This window comes from Nyctibius grandis, chromosome 8 (assembly GCF_013368605.1).
Source record: "Nyctibius grandis isolate bNycGra1 chromosome 8, bNycGra1.pri, whole genome shotgun sequence".
Lineage (NCBI taxonomy): Eukaryota > Metazoa > Chordata > Aves > Nyctibiiformes > Nyctibiidae > Nyctibius > Nyctibius grandis.
The window spans coordinates 24,418,204-24,434,767 of NC_090665.1; the positions used below are offsets into that span (position 1 = coordinate 24,418,204).

A 16,564-nucleotide genomic window follows, 5' to 3' on the forward strand; every position below is an offset into this window, starting at 1 on the left:
ATAGTCAGAATTGTGTTTGAAAGAAGTACAAGTAAGAAGATGTATAAAAACACAGTATTCCCAAAAGGAGGCTTTTATGGATCATCTTCTTTGCACTAAACTGATTCTGGAGAAATAGTAGTTACCTTCAGTCAAGACTTGAATCCCCTGTCCTACTCTACTGCACAAATACATATCTGAACACCAAGGTTATCAAGTCACTGTTCTGTCTAAAGGAAGGCTGTGTTCCATTTACTGCTGTAACCTTGTCTAATTTTCCTTCAGTCATTCTTCCATTTTCATGTTTGCTGTCTTCAAATGTTCTTCTCTCTAAAAGTGCCTCTCAAGTATCAGTCTTTTGTATGTCTTCAGTATCAAGGGTAGTTCAGTACCCTGAATTCTTCATGGTTTGATTCATATTTGATCTATACAGCCTGGTCCTGTGCTACATCTACTTGCTGCACATTCCACATTACAATGGTCTGACCTCTGGATTGTATCGAAATACAACTAATAATAAAAATACAAGTCAAGTTTATGTATTAAGTTCAAAATCAGATTTCTTGTATATCACAACGCTTTCCTTCCAATGTTCTTTTGTTTCTCCCATTTTTTTCTTTATGAACTCCTAAGAATGCTCTGTCTTAAAAAACAATAAAATAGAAGAGTATCAAGGATCCAATTCTTTTGGAGAGAACCTTAATATTTTAAATGGACAGGGGATAATTCTCAGTGTGGAGTGATTTCAATTTCTGTGGAGTTGCATAAACCATGTTCTTAGAACAAATATGTCCACACAATTCCTAACTGCATGTGAACAACATGCATGGGTACAGTAGTCTCAGATATATGGTTAATGTTATTCAATGAATATCATAATTCTGCTTAGTTTTATATATTCTAGCTGTCATACTCCTAACATTGCTAAAATGTTAGGAGTTTCCAGGCACAGACACTAGGCTACAATGCCAGATACTGAATTTACATATTTTGTAACCACAGTATTAGAGATAAGAGTAAAGAGTTAAAAATAGCAGCTGAACAAAACCATGGCAAAAGGCAAACAAAAATATTCTTATAATGTATATTAGGAATGATAAAAATGTAAGTACTGGTTAGAATGTGAACAGGAGATGAAAAAGAATAAATGGCACCCATGCCAAGACCTACAAGTGGGATTTAGCCTAGGAACAAACTAAAAGAATGAAGCAAATGACAGATATAAATAGAGTATGAGCTGTAACACCCTGCTCCATTATGCGATAATTGGAAGAGATAGATAAGGGGGAAGTCTGAAGTGAACATCATGTACTTAAATTTTTATAAGACATTTGAAAAGGTTCTCTGGAGATTGATACTGAAGGTAAAAAAAAAATCAAATGCTTATAATAAGTAAAAGAAGTAAACAACTCAAAAAGTAAATAAACAGGGTTGATATAACACAAAGTGAGTACCAATCCTCACAGAAGACATTTTCTTTTGGAAAGAATGTACAGTAAAAATGCTATTATGCTACGGAAACATACAATCTTTTTTTATATTTTTAATATAATAAATGAGCTTGAAAGTCAAAGAGGAAAAGAACCTACTGAATAGGAAGGTAACTTAACTTGAAAAACAAAATAGTACAAAATCCTTTTTCATAAAGGAACATACAATGTTCCTTCAGATAGAACAGAGAGAATCCTAATAGAATAAGCCAGATAACTTCTTATAGATGTAGCAAAACAGAGGCTGGTTTCACCTATAAAGCAGAAGCAGACTAAGCAAGACAAAATTAATCTTTATATGCCTTGAACCCAGACAATAGGAACACTAAAACAACCAACAGCAATGAATAGATATTTTGCAACTCGTATACATATATTCAGTTGCAACACAAAGGGACTATAAATCCATATCCTTCAACTGTCTTCCTATGATGTGAATATATTGATCATTTAGGTAAAAATATTTTCTTCAGCATTCATTAACCGGACTCTGACTTTTGTACATCTGGTCACAGAGGAGATAAAAATGCTTTGTGGTCAAACAGGACAGACATATACTTTAGGTATAGAATAAGCTACTTTGGCAAAGGAGAAGGAAAACAGTTGGAATAGGCTGTCAGAACATTGAATATTCCTAGGTATACACATTAGGTGTTCAGATAATGTAGCTGCAGAATAAAATAGCTAATGATTACCTCTTATTTTTCTGCTGTCTATATTGCTTTGGTAAAATAATACACAGCTGACATGCAAGTGATAATATAAACATACTCATGGCTGCTTTATGAATTATATTTATATATCAGTACTGTCTAAGGCAAGCAAAGTACTTGGTATGCCCACAGCTGGAGGTAAAAGCAATCAACAGATTGCCAAATAAATACTTCAGTTTAACAAAAAAAACAGGGTAAACATCAGTTGTTCAGTTCATCTGAATAGTTTTCTTAAGACCCTGATTCTGTAAATATTTATAGAAGGTAAGAAAAAACATGGCCTTCTGTTGCATGTCTTTGAGGTCCTGATTCAAATCTCTTCTGGATTTGTAGAGGTGAAGGAGTGATTATGAGAAGAGGAGAGCATGGCAAATAAGGAAAAGAGTTGGCATTTGGGGATTTTTCCATTTGTGCATAATTTCTAAGGAACAATGCCTTCTACATTAGGTTATCTACATTAGGTTTTACAATAGGGAATAAATGCTGAAATGTCTTTTTTCTCCCATGATCTAAAGTGAAAATTGATATAGAACATTTTGGAGTGCAAATCTTTACTTGACCAGAGAAACAGAAAAGTACTTAAAGATTTTTTGGCTTTGAAGAGATTAGACTTCCAATTAAAATCAAGATTTGTGCTAATTCTCATCAAACCACCATTCAGTATAATAATTTAGCCTTTCTCCAGTTTCTTTTGAGTGAACGATTAAAATAGCCTCTTCAGAGTTACTGAAAGTCATTATGCAAATTTAGTGACCAAGTTGAGTGGTAAATGCACATAGTCCCTTTCATCTAAAATAAATATCTAGCTAATTCTGATCATTCCTTACCTTCATATGAACTCTATGAGGAAAAAAAACTCCACAACAATACACAAAGTCTAGTTTTTATAGCTCATTCTTGACTCTAGTTATAGACAGCAGTACTCCTAAAGGAGAAATATTGCTAGTTAACAATAGTACTCTTAAAGATAATGATACTAAATTTACTATTTTTAGAATTTTTAGTAACTAAAAATATTATTATTATACCATTATCTTTTGGATTGTACTCCAAAAATGTGTGCTGATCATTGTCACAAAACACACTGAAGCATGGAATAATATTTACATTAGACTATTTAAACTAAATTTTTCTGGTGCAAACATTTATTTCTTTTGCAAGCTACATTTTTCCATCTACTGATAGAAGCAATATTAAATTAGGTAGGATGCAAGAATATGACATCCAAAGCAATAAATAAAGTTAGTTTAAATGTTTCATTCATTTTTTCTGTACTCTGCTCAATTTGCCACTTGTCTACAGTTTTACTTAGATTAGCAATATTTGTTTATTCCAGGGTAAGAAATTATAGGAACCATGTCTGATCTGAAAGGAAAAAAACAGTAAAAACTCAAATTAAATTTGTCAGGAACTTCCCACAGATACTTTAACAAGCCTAGCAAGAACTTATTTAAGATTCCATATATAGCTGAAGTGTTAAACAATGAAAAAGAAAAAAAAAAGTGATATTGCAAATGCTTTTTACAAACGCCCAGGACCAGTGTAACTTTACAAAAAGGAGTGTCTTTTTATCTTTTTTTAAAGTTACGTATTCTGACAGCCCAGACTTGCCATCTGGAAACACTTATACAATACTCCAAAAGCTGCCATTAGAATGCCACCAACTCTGAGAACTAAATATAGAGCTGAAACTGAGATTATCACAATTTCCCTGAAATTAAGGGAGTTGTATACTCTTTCAGTCTCCCACAATCACGTGTTTAACAATTACACAAAGGACAAAGATGAATAACAGATAAATCCAGAGAGGAGTATTACTCAAGCAAACTCAGAAAAAGGCATAAAACAAAAGCCCACTGACCAAAAGCACTGACTGATGGTCAGTGTCTCACGTGACATTTCCCACAGAGGAGAGGTTGTCAGAGACTCCATTTACTCTACCAAATCAACAGAAGAAGAGTGCCGATGACATTTCCTGCTGATGATACTTCCTAAAAGAATTGTGCATTGATACATATCTATCTTCATTCTCTAGTATTTAAAGGTGCTTTGGCTCCAATGTTGTCATCCAGGTGGAGGTTAAAATACATAGGATTTCTGAAGTAATACTTGCAGCTTAACATATGTATACACTGTAATATATCTAACAGTGGTGTAGAATTTCTTTCTTCCTTTCAAAGGCAGCTTGCTGCACAGTACAACTATAATATATGATTATTGTTTTACATTCAAAAAAATTTACAAGATTTTAATACTAGTTGTAAATATCTCATTAAGGAGTGGCAATGATTCAAGAACTTTGAACACATAATAGAACAAGTATTTTTAAAGTCATTATTATCTCTAAAATGTCGCCTGTCTGATACTGTTCTCTCCACAGCTAACAGGGTACATATAATTACGGACTTCATATAAATCTCAGTCTCCTTACTCAGAGTGAGCTGTTACACTTCCTGATTAATCATAAGGCATGGTTTTAATTGTCTTTTCATTATATTAAGAAAAATTTAAATATCCATTTTCACAATATCTTAAAAGTTTAGTTCTGTCATCTTTATTAATGTAAAATAGCACTTAACATCTCAGTACTCTATGAAGTAAAATGCTACTCACCAGTAGTATGGCTGGTAGAATAGTATGCCCAGTATTTGATTTTTTTCAAAATAATAACTTCAGACTTTCATAATGTGCCTTCTGTGTGTTTAGAAAATCATTTATTAAGTGACTTCAGAAAATTGGCCTGTCCAATGCAAACACTATTTTTTTTTCCTTAAATGTGACTTCCCAAATGAATGCTGAAATCTCAGAGTTTGCTGGCTTTGCTGAAAGTCTTTATTTAAGATCTCTTTAGCTAACTGTACTGGTGAGTTGGGTTAGGACAGGTATCGTTCTGTCATCTTGTTTTAAAGTCTTATATAGATCTTAACGCCGATCAGACTTAGGTGGAATATATGGATACAATGAGGAGAGATCTGTGTTTATGAACTGGACTGTACTGGCTGTATCGGTATTAGGAGGTCTGATAACCAATCGTCAAATGTTTAGGGCGATACAAGAAGGCACAGTAGTACTTCCAGCTCTTCCTTCTCTCCATATGACTATTTCGATCTCTGTAAAGTGGCACTGCCATCTTAGAAAGCAAAGGAATTTCTAAATGCTCAGTTCACCTTAGCCTTAAGTCAAGTAGCAGCAGGTTGCTAGACAACTCTATATCCCCAGTCATCTCTGCCTTGGAAGAAGACATTCACCTCATAATTTTGATAACAGTGATCTAACAGCTCATTTTTGTCTGAAATTAAGAGCAAAACCTGAGGTCTTCCCAACAGTCTCAGACTAGCCCATGGTACGTGTCAGAAGACTGCCTATTAGAGGCTCACCAGTTCCCTCTCTCCTGTACCCTCAGAGGTACTTCCTCTATACTCTGAAACGTTTCTAGAAGACAGCCTTGTTCTTCCCACCACATGCAATACTCTACCAACGTCACACTAAAGTCCCAACATTCTGAAGGACCAGTTGAGCTAGTCACAAAGACCTAACAATAACATCACTTGAGTTTTCATAAACAGTAACTGCCACAATTAATTGTATTAAATGAATTCAAAATGTCAGCACATTTAACTTACTTTCTTGTTTTTTCCTGGACTCAGACTGTGAGCTGTGAACTGTCAAATAAGAGAAAAAATAGGAAGTAAAAACTAATCAAGCCTTTAAAATTAATTCAGTGCATTTTGAATGTTGTTTGTATCATTTTAGCTAAATTGTAATTTTCATGCAATGTGTGGTCAATCTCAGTACAAAAATAAATTTTCATGTGGGTCACTGTTTTGAATACACTTTGTAAATTAATTCCTCAGTGTCAAAGAGAGACAGGATATCTGGAACTACTCTTGTGAGATAAGCTTCACTTTCATGATACTCTTAGGTGGGTGAAAAATCTACTTAGATTTTCATAGTCTTTACAAAACCTGGTTGACCAATCAACATCTGCACATTACGGAATGTTTTGTTCCACTTTTTGTGTTTGTATTATCTTTTTTGAATGACCACCAAGAGAACAAACAGCAATTAAAAACTGGACAATATCTAAAAAAATGCCTTTTAAAAAGTTATTTAACTGATTAAACCCCTTTGAACAAGCTATCAAAAGCTAGATTGTGTACACAGCAAAAACATAGCTTGCTCACTTTTCAAAAGGGTACATTCAGCTAAATATAGAGCTTAGCCTTTAGACCATCTCTGTTATAGCTGTTTGTGCTTGATGGTGAAAATTACAGGGCAATAGTGCTAAGTGACCAGTGCCCTTAGCTTCTTTTGAATTTGGTGTGAAGATGGGAAACTAAATTCCCTTTCAGGGTCAGGGAATGTTGTGTATTAACAGGTGCTGTCATGTAAAGAACAAATACAACCAGAGTCTTCCATTTGCAACTCAGCTTTTTGTTTTTCCCATCTGTATTTGTTTCAGATTTGGTTTGGTAACACTGCTTTTATCTGTGCTTCAGTTTTCTCTAGTCACAAGGGGAAGAGAAAACAAAGTGAGAAAAACATAAAACCTCTAGAACATTTTTGGCTATTTAGAACGATAAAAGAGTGAGGCTATTTTATAGTGTTTACTTGTTATTAAATATTTTAACAATCACTATAGTTTGAAGGAGCTCTGTAACTTAAAGCTCCTTGAAGTATGGTAAATGCTATTAACTTTAACATCATAAAAAGCTAAAGGGCAAACTCTTTTCTTTGCAAAATGCCCAAGTGGTTTGACTCAGGGTACAGAATCTAGGAGGCAGGGCAGGACTTTCCTGGCAGAGCTAATCCATAGCGAGGACTGTTGCTCAAATCTTGTAACTGCCCCTGCCAGGCATATGATCCTTGTGCTAGCTGTTAGATATGCAGTTATTAATGGCTAAAGCTAGCAGGAGACTTGTGAGACCCAGGCAAAGTTTTCTTCTTTTTACTAACTCAGCTGATCTTAACCTAATGCCTTCCTTCCCCATCTACTACAGCTTGATACTCAGCAAGTAGAGCACAACGATGTCAGGCTTAGCAACCTGCTTTCCACCACCAAACTACAGCATTTCCTAACAGATACCTCTGTAAGCAGAGGCAGGATTTGTCCCTCAAGAGATACTTCTGAGTAAATAATATCACTGTTTTTATCTGTGAGTATAAACAGTTTTTTGCCTCTTAATGACTGTTTCTGTTTTACTGCTACTTCCCACCAGGAAGTTGACTGCTAACATAATTAGCAGCTGATTGCATGGGGGAGGCTGAAATCTTGAACAGCTGTTTTAAGGCATTCTGTACCAAATCTTCTGTGCTGCAGTACACTTACAGTTTTTGAATGGCATTCTCTCCAATGACACACAAATTATGGGACCATGGTGTGCAGGCCTCTGGGAAGGACTTAACTTTTTCATTTATTTGAAAAAACATGAAGAATCCACTTTCAAAGCATTTAGTGGATTAGTACAAGTACTTGGGCACACTGTCCATATCAGAATTCAGTACAAAAGATCACTTTTAATTGTGAAGTCTAGAAACTGAATGTGTAGCACTGAAATTGTTGGCAGATTTATTTTACAATAAAAGTATTTTGAAGCTCCAGACATTTCTGATGCTCCAAGTGATCTATTTCTTTGTTACAGGATAAATGGGTGACAATATGAATCAATGCTACCATTTGTTATAGAAGAGTAATTCTGAGAGTAATGCATAGTGCAGCACAGTCATTTACTGTTATAAAACAAATAATCATAATCATTGGCTGTGACAGAATAATAATCTTAAAATTAAGAGAGAAACCATTTGGGAAAGAACTGCTTCAGTTCCCCGTGGAGCATTATCATGTCTGCCAGATGTAAAGTAGCATGTATCGAGTTCTAGATGGAAAAATAAGAGCTTTAGAGTAATAAGTGTATAATTAAGTAATGATTGAAGTACCAAGCACGTTTACAAACTGTGCATCATGTTGTCCCAGAGGAGGAAGACTACTTCATCTGTGTGAGTTTTTAAGCTGAGACACTTAAACCTTTCTGCACTAGAAAACTTTTGCTGGGTCATACCACCAAAGTCTTCCTCAGACAGATACAGTTGTAACAGCACTGAAGCATTCCTCTTCTGTTTTCATGTCCTTCCCCCAATTCCAGTGTGTGCTAGTTTAAGTGGAATAGAGAAACAATGCATTTTTTCTTCCACTGTTGTTGCTAGAATGATGCTGAAACAGAAATTAGCATGAGGCTGACAGAACTGCCTTCTACAAAGCATTACTTCCTCTTCTTTCCATACAAGTAAATTGATTCCCTCCTTTATCTATAATAGGGACCCAGTCCTAAAATAAATTTAGAAGAAAGATGAGTATGGAGATATATTAATGTTGCCCAAAAAGTGGGATCTTCTACCCAGTATGCAAGTCAATACACACAGGGTCGAGGTATTCCTTTTATTGCAGATTTGTACAAAGCTGAGAGCTAGGTGGTATTCCACAAAACCTAACTCAACCTGAATACAAAATCATCACAAATTTACAAAAGAACAAATTATCATCTTTTCTAAATATACTTTCTTATTGGTGCTATTCAAATTCTCCCTTTCTCTGACTGGAGTACCTTTTCCTCCTTCAATTTAAAGTGATCGCTACCCAGAAAAACATTGCGCACGCTCTTTTGGAATGGGAAGCAGCAGGTCTACCCCTTCCGTTTGAGTCAGAGGTCTCCATCTCCCCCTGCCACTTTTAACTTTACCCTACTTGTCTTTTCTTGCAAGTCTCCTGCCAATCCTCCAGTTAAGATCAGGTGTTCTCTTCTTGTCCCCTAGACCTATAAAAAATAATTGTTCCTGCAACTATTATAAATAATTGTTCCTGCAACTATTCATTCTTAACAGTTTTACATTAGTAAATTAAGTAATGCTCCATCAGTAACCAAACTAACCTATTCTTGTATTTGATTAATTATATGGGTTTAGTAAAGCATAATATTAATAAAATTTTCTCATTAAGAGATTACATTAAACTTATTAAGAGTTTACTCTATATTCCTAAACCTGCCAGAAAAGTGTAAACTCGGATCTCTCGGTGTTGCCGATGCAGTGGTTTTACAAATATTAATATTTTTCTTTAATGCTTTTTTAATTTAGGTGGTTTTGCACAGTGAGAAAGGGCTTGGCCTGTACGTGCAGCATTTTTTTTCAGGGTTTAGGGCAACTCAAACTGTCCAACTACTCCTGCACAGGGTCTCACTGCAGACATGAAAACACTTGCTCTCTTAGTGAATTATACCATTAAGATCTTCACAGAATCACAGAATGTTAGGGATTGGAAGGGACCTCGAAAGATCATCTAGTCCAATCCCCCTGCCGAAGCAGGATTACCTAGACCATATCACACAGGAACGCGTCCAGGCGGGTTTTGAATGTCTCCAGAGAAGGAGACTCCACAACCTCTCTGGGCAGCCTGTTCCAGTGTTCAGTCACCCTCACCGTAAAGAAGTTTTTCCTCATATTTAAGTGGAACCTCCTGTGTTCCAGCTTGCACCCGTTGCCCCTTGTCCTGTCAAGGGATGTCACTGAGAAGAGCCTGGCTCCATCCTCATGACACTTGCCCTTTACATATTTATAAACATTAATGAGGTCACCCCTCAGTCTCCTCTTCTCTAAGCTAAAGAGACCCAGCTCCCTCAGACTCTCCTCATAAGGGAGATATTCCACCCCCTTAATCATCTTCGTGGCTCTGCGCTGGACTCCCTCTAGCAGTTCCCTGTCCTTCTTGAACTGAGGGGCCCAGAACTGGACACAATACTCCAGATGCGGCCTCACCAGGACAGAGTAGAGGGGGAGGAGAACCTCTCTCGACCCGCTGACCACACCCCTTCTAATACACCCCAGGATGCCACTGGCCTTCTTGGCCACAAGGGCACGCTGCTGGCTCATGGTCATCCTGCTGTCCACTAGGACCCCCAGGTCCCTTTCCCCTACGCTGGTCTCCAACAGGTCTGCCCCCAACTTGTACTGGTACATGGGGTTATTCTTGCCCAGATGCAGGACTCTACACTTGCCCTTGTTATATTTCATTAAATTTCTCCCCGCCCAACTCTCCAGCCTGTCCAGGTCCCTCTGAATGGCTGAGCAGCCTTCCGGTGCGTCAGCCACTCCTCCCAGTTTTGTGTCATCAGCGAACTTGCTGACAGCGCACTCTAATCCCTCATCCAAGTCATTAATGAATATATTGAATAGTACTGGGCAGTTTCAATCAAAATCAAGCTTTGAAAATAGAATTTAGGCTTCTAAATAACTTTAAATATTTTGAAAATTTACTTACAAGAACAAATCAAGATAAATTTGACAATATTTGCTTAAGTCCTTTTATTTTGTAGCCTTTGTTAAATGGAAGAACTCATAAAAGTTAACACTAAAATGAGGAGGCCAAATTGACTAAAGTATTTCTTGAAGAAAAGAGGAGGATTATTTTGAAGAAACCATAATAGAATTTTCTTTTGAGGAAATAATAATATAATTTTTGTGCAAGTTGAGTCTAGACTCAGATATTTTAAATCACTTGATTCAGAAATGTGTGGGCTTTTTATCCTTTTAGTTTCACAATCTCAGGTGAATTCCAAAAGAAAAGGCAGAGGGAAGGCTTTACTCACTAATTCACACTGTGACAAATGACTGTTAAAGTGCCTTTTGAGATTTACAGTAGGGAGTTGTTCCTTGAAAGTCACCAGTCAACATGACAGCCAGCACTATACAATTGTCCAAGTGATGTGTGGAGGTGTTCTGTATTATCTGAATCTCTTTCCTTTCCAGATAGGTGGTAATGTTCATTTATGCAGTAAGCACATCAGAAGGGAAAGCTGATTTTAATTTAATCCTTTAAGTATCCAACGTAAGAACAGTTCTTGTACAAAGGTAAAATTTAGCTCTATAGTTTCAGCATGAAATTATATGCTGTAGCAAAATGACTCAAATTTTCCTCTCAATACAGGAGCAGGATGTGAAATGTATTTCCAGTACCAGTTAATGTGTCTATATTGGCATTGGAACCCATATGTTCCAATACCAGTTATGTGTATACATATACACAGAAAAGAAAAAAAAAACCAAATTGGAAAATGTAAATTTTTGTTCCATGACTGAAATTGTAAACACTTATTGTAACAGCATGTAGAAAAGCTATGAAATCTGATGCTTTGAGTTGGAAAATATATTGGGTTTCTATGTTCATTTTTTGTATGTGATTTTTAAGTGGCACAGTAATAGTGATTTTTCCCTAGAACATATTAGTTCTGTATACAATGCTAAACCACAACAGGCAGTAGAATGAAATCGTAGTATAAAATAGATATTTATGATTGTCAAATGACTTGTTCATATAACAGACTGTATTAATTCAGCAATTCAACGCTGCAATGGGTACTTCATGGTTTCTTAATTAATATTGCTAGAAATATTCAGCATTCATAAAATTTACCCTGGTGTGCAAGGTCCAAAGAAAGCTCAACATACTGCTTAATCTTACCTAAACCCAAAGGGACATAAAGTGCAAAAGGTATATAAAACAAAAAATACTATATACATTTTTATTAAGTTGATAAAATGAATCTCACTCTGCATATTTTACAAAGATCCATATGTTTCTTTCTCTTTTTTCTTTCTCTAAAATGTCATGGGAAAAGAATTATTCGAATAAATCAAAGTTCTTTAACAGAAAGCATTTTTTTTTCCTTTTTTTAAGGACTTTTGGACAAAACATGCTTATTGCCTACGTAGAAGGGCTATACTGCATATTTCAGGAAAGAAGGCAGGAAGGCACCAAGCATAAGCAGGTCTGTGCCTTACAAATGTATCTCTCTGCAACACAGTTTACCATATACGCATGCTTAGGGACATGGTTTAGTGGTGGACTTGGCAGTGCTGGGTTAACGGTTGGACTTGATGATCTTAAAGGTCCTTTCCAAGCAAAATGATTCTATGATTCTATGTTAAACTGAATGTGTGACTGTGCAGGAAATACAGGAAACCAGAAAGAGAGGAACCAGTAGCACAAATGGGAGAAGCAGCATGTAATGTTAAAGTGCAGAGATTACCTTCACAATAAATCACTTTCACGCTCTCTGAGTATATCTTTAAGTTAAACATGCTGAGGCACATTCCCAGGCATTGACATTAAATGGCACAAAACAAGCTACATATGTATTAGAAAACTGTTTCAGCTTCCCAAATTGGGTGACTTGCTGCAGCTTGTCTGCTCAGTGTTTCCTTGGAACACTCAAACTGCCAAATCATTCCTGGGCACTGTTGTGTTCAAGACAGTTTTGGCTAGCTGGCTACGGCCAAAGTACGCAAAGGAAAATTTGAACCATTCGCTAGTATAAGCAGTCGCGCTTCAATGGTGGGAAACATTCCTGGCTTGCTTCAATTTACTAAAACAAATGCAGCTTTTATATCTTTATGAGCTTCTAAAGAATAGACTAGACCTCTGTACATACATGGTTTAAGAAGTGTGAGGTAAATTGTCCTTTGCAAAATACTCAAGGACTGAATTTACATGACTGACCTTACTAAAAAAGCAGTGATATCGACAGAAGGTAAATGCTTTTTTATTTTTAACTTAAAATTCTTTCCTTACATCTCTAGTATCCTGTGGTTTGGCTATTCTGAAGTACACGGTAACTATATGTGTACACAAGAAAACATATTTTTGTGAATAACCTCTTCATTGTATCTTTGAAAAGCTTACATGGGAACTTAAAATAAATATCCTCTTTTCTCCCCTCCTCTGAAGTACATTATTTACCAGCTTTAAATACATCTGGTCTTCACTAGGTAGGGTATTTTCTGCTTTTATTTGTGTTGCTTTTCAACACAGCTGGTAAGACTAAGGACTGATGATCAGTCGGCCTATGAAATGTTTTATTACATAATTTACTGTTACAATCATGATTCAGTAAAACCTCACTGAATTAACAGGTGAATAACTTGTGTTAATCACCGAGTTCCCCCTTTATTTCTGCTCCCTGCCCCAGCAGCAAAACTGAAAGACAAATTGCATCATGGCGGTCAAGAAGCATCGCAGAATATCCAGCAAATCAAAACAGTTTATTTTAGTTTCAGATACTTTCAATAATGAAAGCAAACTGTGAGATTCACAAAGGGATATTAGCGATATTTACAAAATTAGTGAAAAAGTCAATGACTCAGACTTCTCTTTACCCTCAGCCCAGTGACTGGAATATTTACAAGGCCTGAAGAAACCTGATACACTACCGTACCTGCCACAGAAATCACCCACTTGCCACACACACACTCTAGCTACTGGGCTGATGTTTTACATGGTATCCTGTGGAAGCTTTTCAGATTGATCTAGGCAATATTTAAATATTTTATATAGTGACAGGAAAACAGGTGAGTTTTTAACTTAAGAATTAACTCTCTGAGTAAATGCATATTTCACTATTCCATATAAAATGTGTGCACTGTAAGCATCAAGCTTCATCTCCACAGTTTTCAAAGCAAACCAGGACCTTTGAAAATCTAGCCCTTCAAAAACCAAAACTAGTTTTAACATCCAATTTTTTTCAGGAAAAATCACTTAGCAAATTCAAGAATGTTAATAAATTATTTAAAATAGTTTATTTACTGACCAAACGCATTTGCTAAAGATTTGCCATGTTCTTTGGCACACAGAAAATTCTTTTATGAAAAATAATATACAATCCAATTTGGCGGTTTGTGGAATACGACAGCCCAGAACCCATCTGTTAGTGAAACCAACTGCAAGGTTGGTTAGGAATCTAAGCTATGCAAGTAGAATTATTTTTCTGGGAGAGAAATGCAAAGGCGGTGAGATGGATGTTACTGTATTGGAGAAGTATAGGTAAGAAATGGACCATGAGCTACACACCAAAAATGAAAAGAAGCCTGAATGAAGCTCCACCATAGGAAAAGTCCTGGAGAAAAAAAGAATATTAGAAATCTGTCTCCAAACAGGTACAGATCTAAGAACAAAATTCCTGAATCAGAGTCCTATTACATTCAGCTAAGCATTTTGGCATGTGTGCATTTTATAAATGAACAGGGTCATTTAAAAGAAATGGCTGATCAAACTCTCCTCCTAAAGAAACATAACCAGTAAGGTTTCAAAATTAGGTACTATGCTTATGTCAGAAATGCATCTTTCAGCAAAAAACAGGAGAGGTCTATATCATTTCAATCATACTTATTATTAAATACTACCATATGACTTACTGTTAAACTATGCTATCGAAACTATGATTTGGTGAAACAGAATCCTGGGTGGTTTGTGACAGATGAGAGGAATAATTCCATCTCCTCCCCACTTTGAAGAATTAACAGGGATCTGAAAACACAGAGATGGAACATACGCCTCCCCACCAGCAAAAAGTGAGCATCTTTCCAGAAAGGGCAGAATGGAAGGAGAAAAGAGAGAACTCAAGGATGAACAGACTGGGAAGATCAAAAAGGGAATGGGGCTATGATAGAAGACAAAAGAGTTCAGCTGGTAACAGACCTGAAGTTCACAGACCACACAGGTGGAAAACCCTTGATATAAATCAGACTGCTGTATCGAAAGCAAGTGGAAGTAAGAAGTTGCAGAGAACTGGAAATATGCAGAAAATTATTTCCAGCATCTCGGCCAAGGGCCCATAACCTCCTAAAATGAACTACCTTCATCACTTGCCATTGTGTAGCCATACTATAAGGCTACTTCAACTGCCTTTTAGTGTTCAGATATTCCATTCAACTGAAGGGGGTACAAGCAACACCTCTGGCAATATGTATATTGCACACTAATTAGAATAGAATACAAAAGATGCGCTTCACCAAAACCAAACTTGAACCACTTACGTAAGGGTGCAAAGAAAAGACAAAAAAAGCAAACAAAAATAGGATATGCTTGTGTAATACTATTACTAACTCATAAGCAATTGTTCTCAGGGTCCCCACAGGTCTGCAGTCTTTCTCATTAAATATTTCCTGAAAGTATGTCTAATATTCTAAATATTCCATTTGACAATATTTCTATGCAGAATGTGTATGCTTCTTCTATAATGGATAGTAGCAAAATACCAGCAACATGGGATTGGATTAATATTTCAGTATTAAAAGTGATATCCTCCAGTGCAGAAAAAAACAAGAATCTGGACAGGACCCTATTGTAAGGTGGACAAACAAAAGGCAACACTCAAGATTTTTTAAGAATGGAAAGCTAGTATCAAAGGAGACTGCTATGGCAGAGCTGGAGGAGAGAGTGCTGCTATCACAGCCTCATGTAAAGCACAATCCTCATTGCGTTGTGGGGAAACAACCGCACAGCCTTCCTGCCATAGTGCAGCTGTGTTCAGGCTCAGCACAGGACAATACCTGAAGATCTAGAAAGCCATTTCCACTAGCCATTTTCAGTCCTGGGTTCATATTTTATACTTCAGATATGCCAGAGATCTTTCTTGTAATGCTTGTATGAATATTCATAATTAAAAGTAACTATTCATTTTCCACTAGTCCTTTGCTACAATTTTCCAACAATAATGATGCTCTATAATACTGTTATGCTATAATTCTGCTATCAATATTTTTAAGGATTTTTTATTTTAATTTTGTAAGTGCACATAGACTTGAAATAGACATTTCTATAGCTAAATGGATACTATGGTTTGTGCAGTTCTTATACACTATTTCCTATTTGAGACCAGATCATGCTTCTTCCATAGAAGGTAACTTCAAAAGTTCACGTCAAACAGCTGCTATCAGGTAAGTGCTTGACAGAAGTTTAAACTAGAGCAGGCAATGGTGTTAAGCCACAGAGAGGTCCAAAAAGGTATAGAGAATAGTTTATTTTAGCCGTCAAAACCCTAGCTAAATAAATAAAGTTGATAAATTAAGAAAGGCTGTGGGTTTTTTCCTATTCCAGTAGAATATAAAATGTAGGTATAGGATGTTAAGATCTATATTTTCTAAAATCTCAAAGAATACTGCAATCAGAAGCTATGAACACAGAATATATTTATGGTTTGATTATTTTTTTAAACTATAAAACCATGCCTTGATAAACATACTTTTTGACTCTCCATTAGGTAGTTCCAATGCTGTCATTTCCAACCAACAGCATTCATTTTTCTGACTCTCTTAGGAAGTCATTCACCATTTCATAACTGTCTGAATAAACATCATTTGTTTAATTGTTTCAATGTATAGCATAGTCTTCTAAACAAAGGTAATAATTAGTTACATATCCGCATGATCTTGTGATTACCAATGAGAATCTCTTTCTTTAGGAAAGTACCTAAAATCTAAACGATGTAGATCAGCCTTAAAATCAAAGTTTCTGACTGCTGAGTTAAAGACTCATTCTGACAATGTAAATATATT

At 36.0% G+C, this 16,564-nt stretch overlaps 1 protein-coding gene across 2 annotated transcripts in view; it reads right to left on the reverse strand.

Moving 5' to 3' along the window:
- The window catches only part of KCNT2 (potassium sodium-activated channel subfamily T member 2), a 141,929-nt gene that overhangs the window by 124,357 nt on the left and 1,008 nt on the right, over positions 1-16,564 (reverse strand). The gene's annotated exons all lie outside the window — the stretch shown is intronic.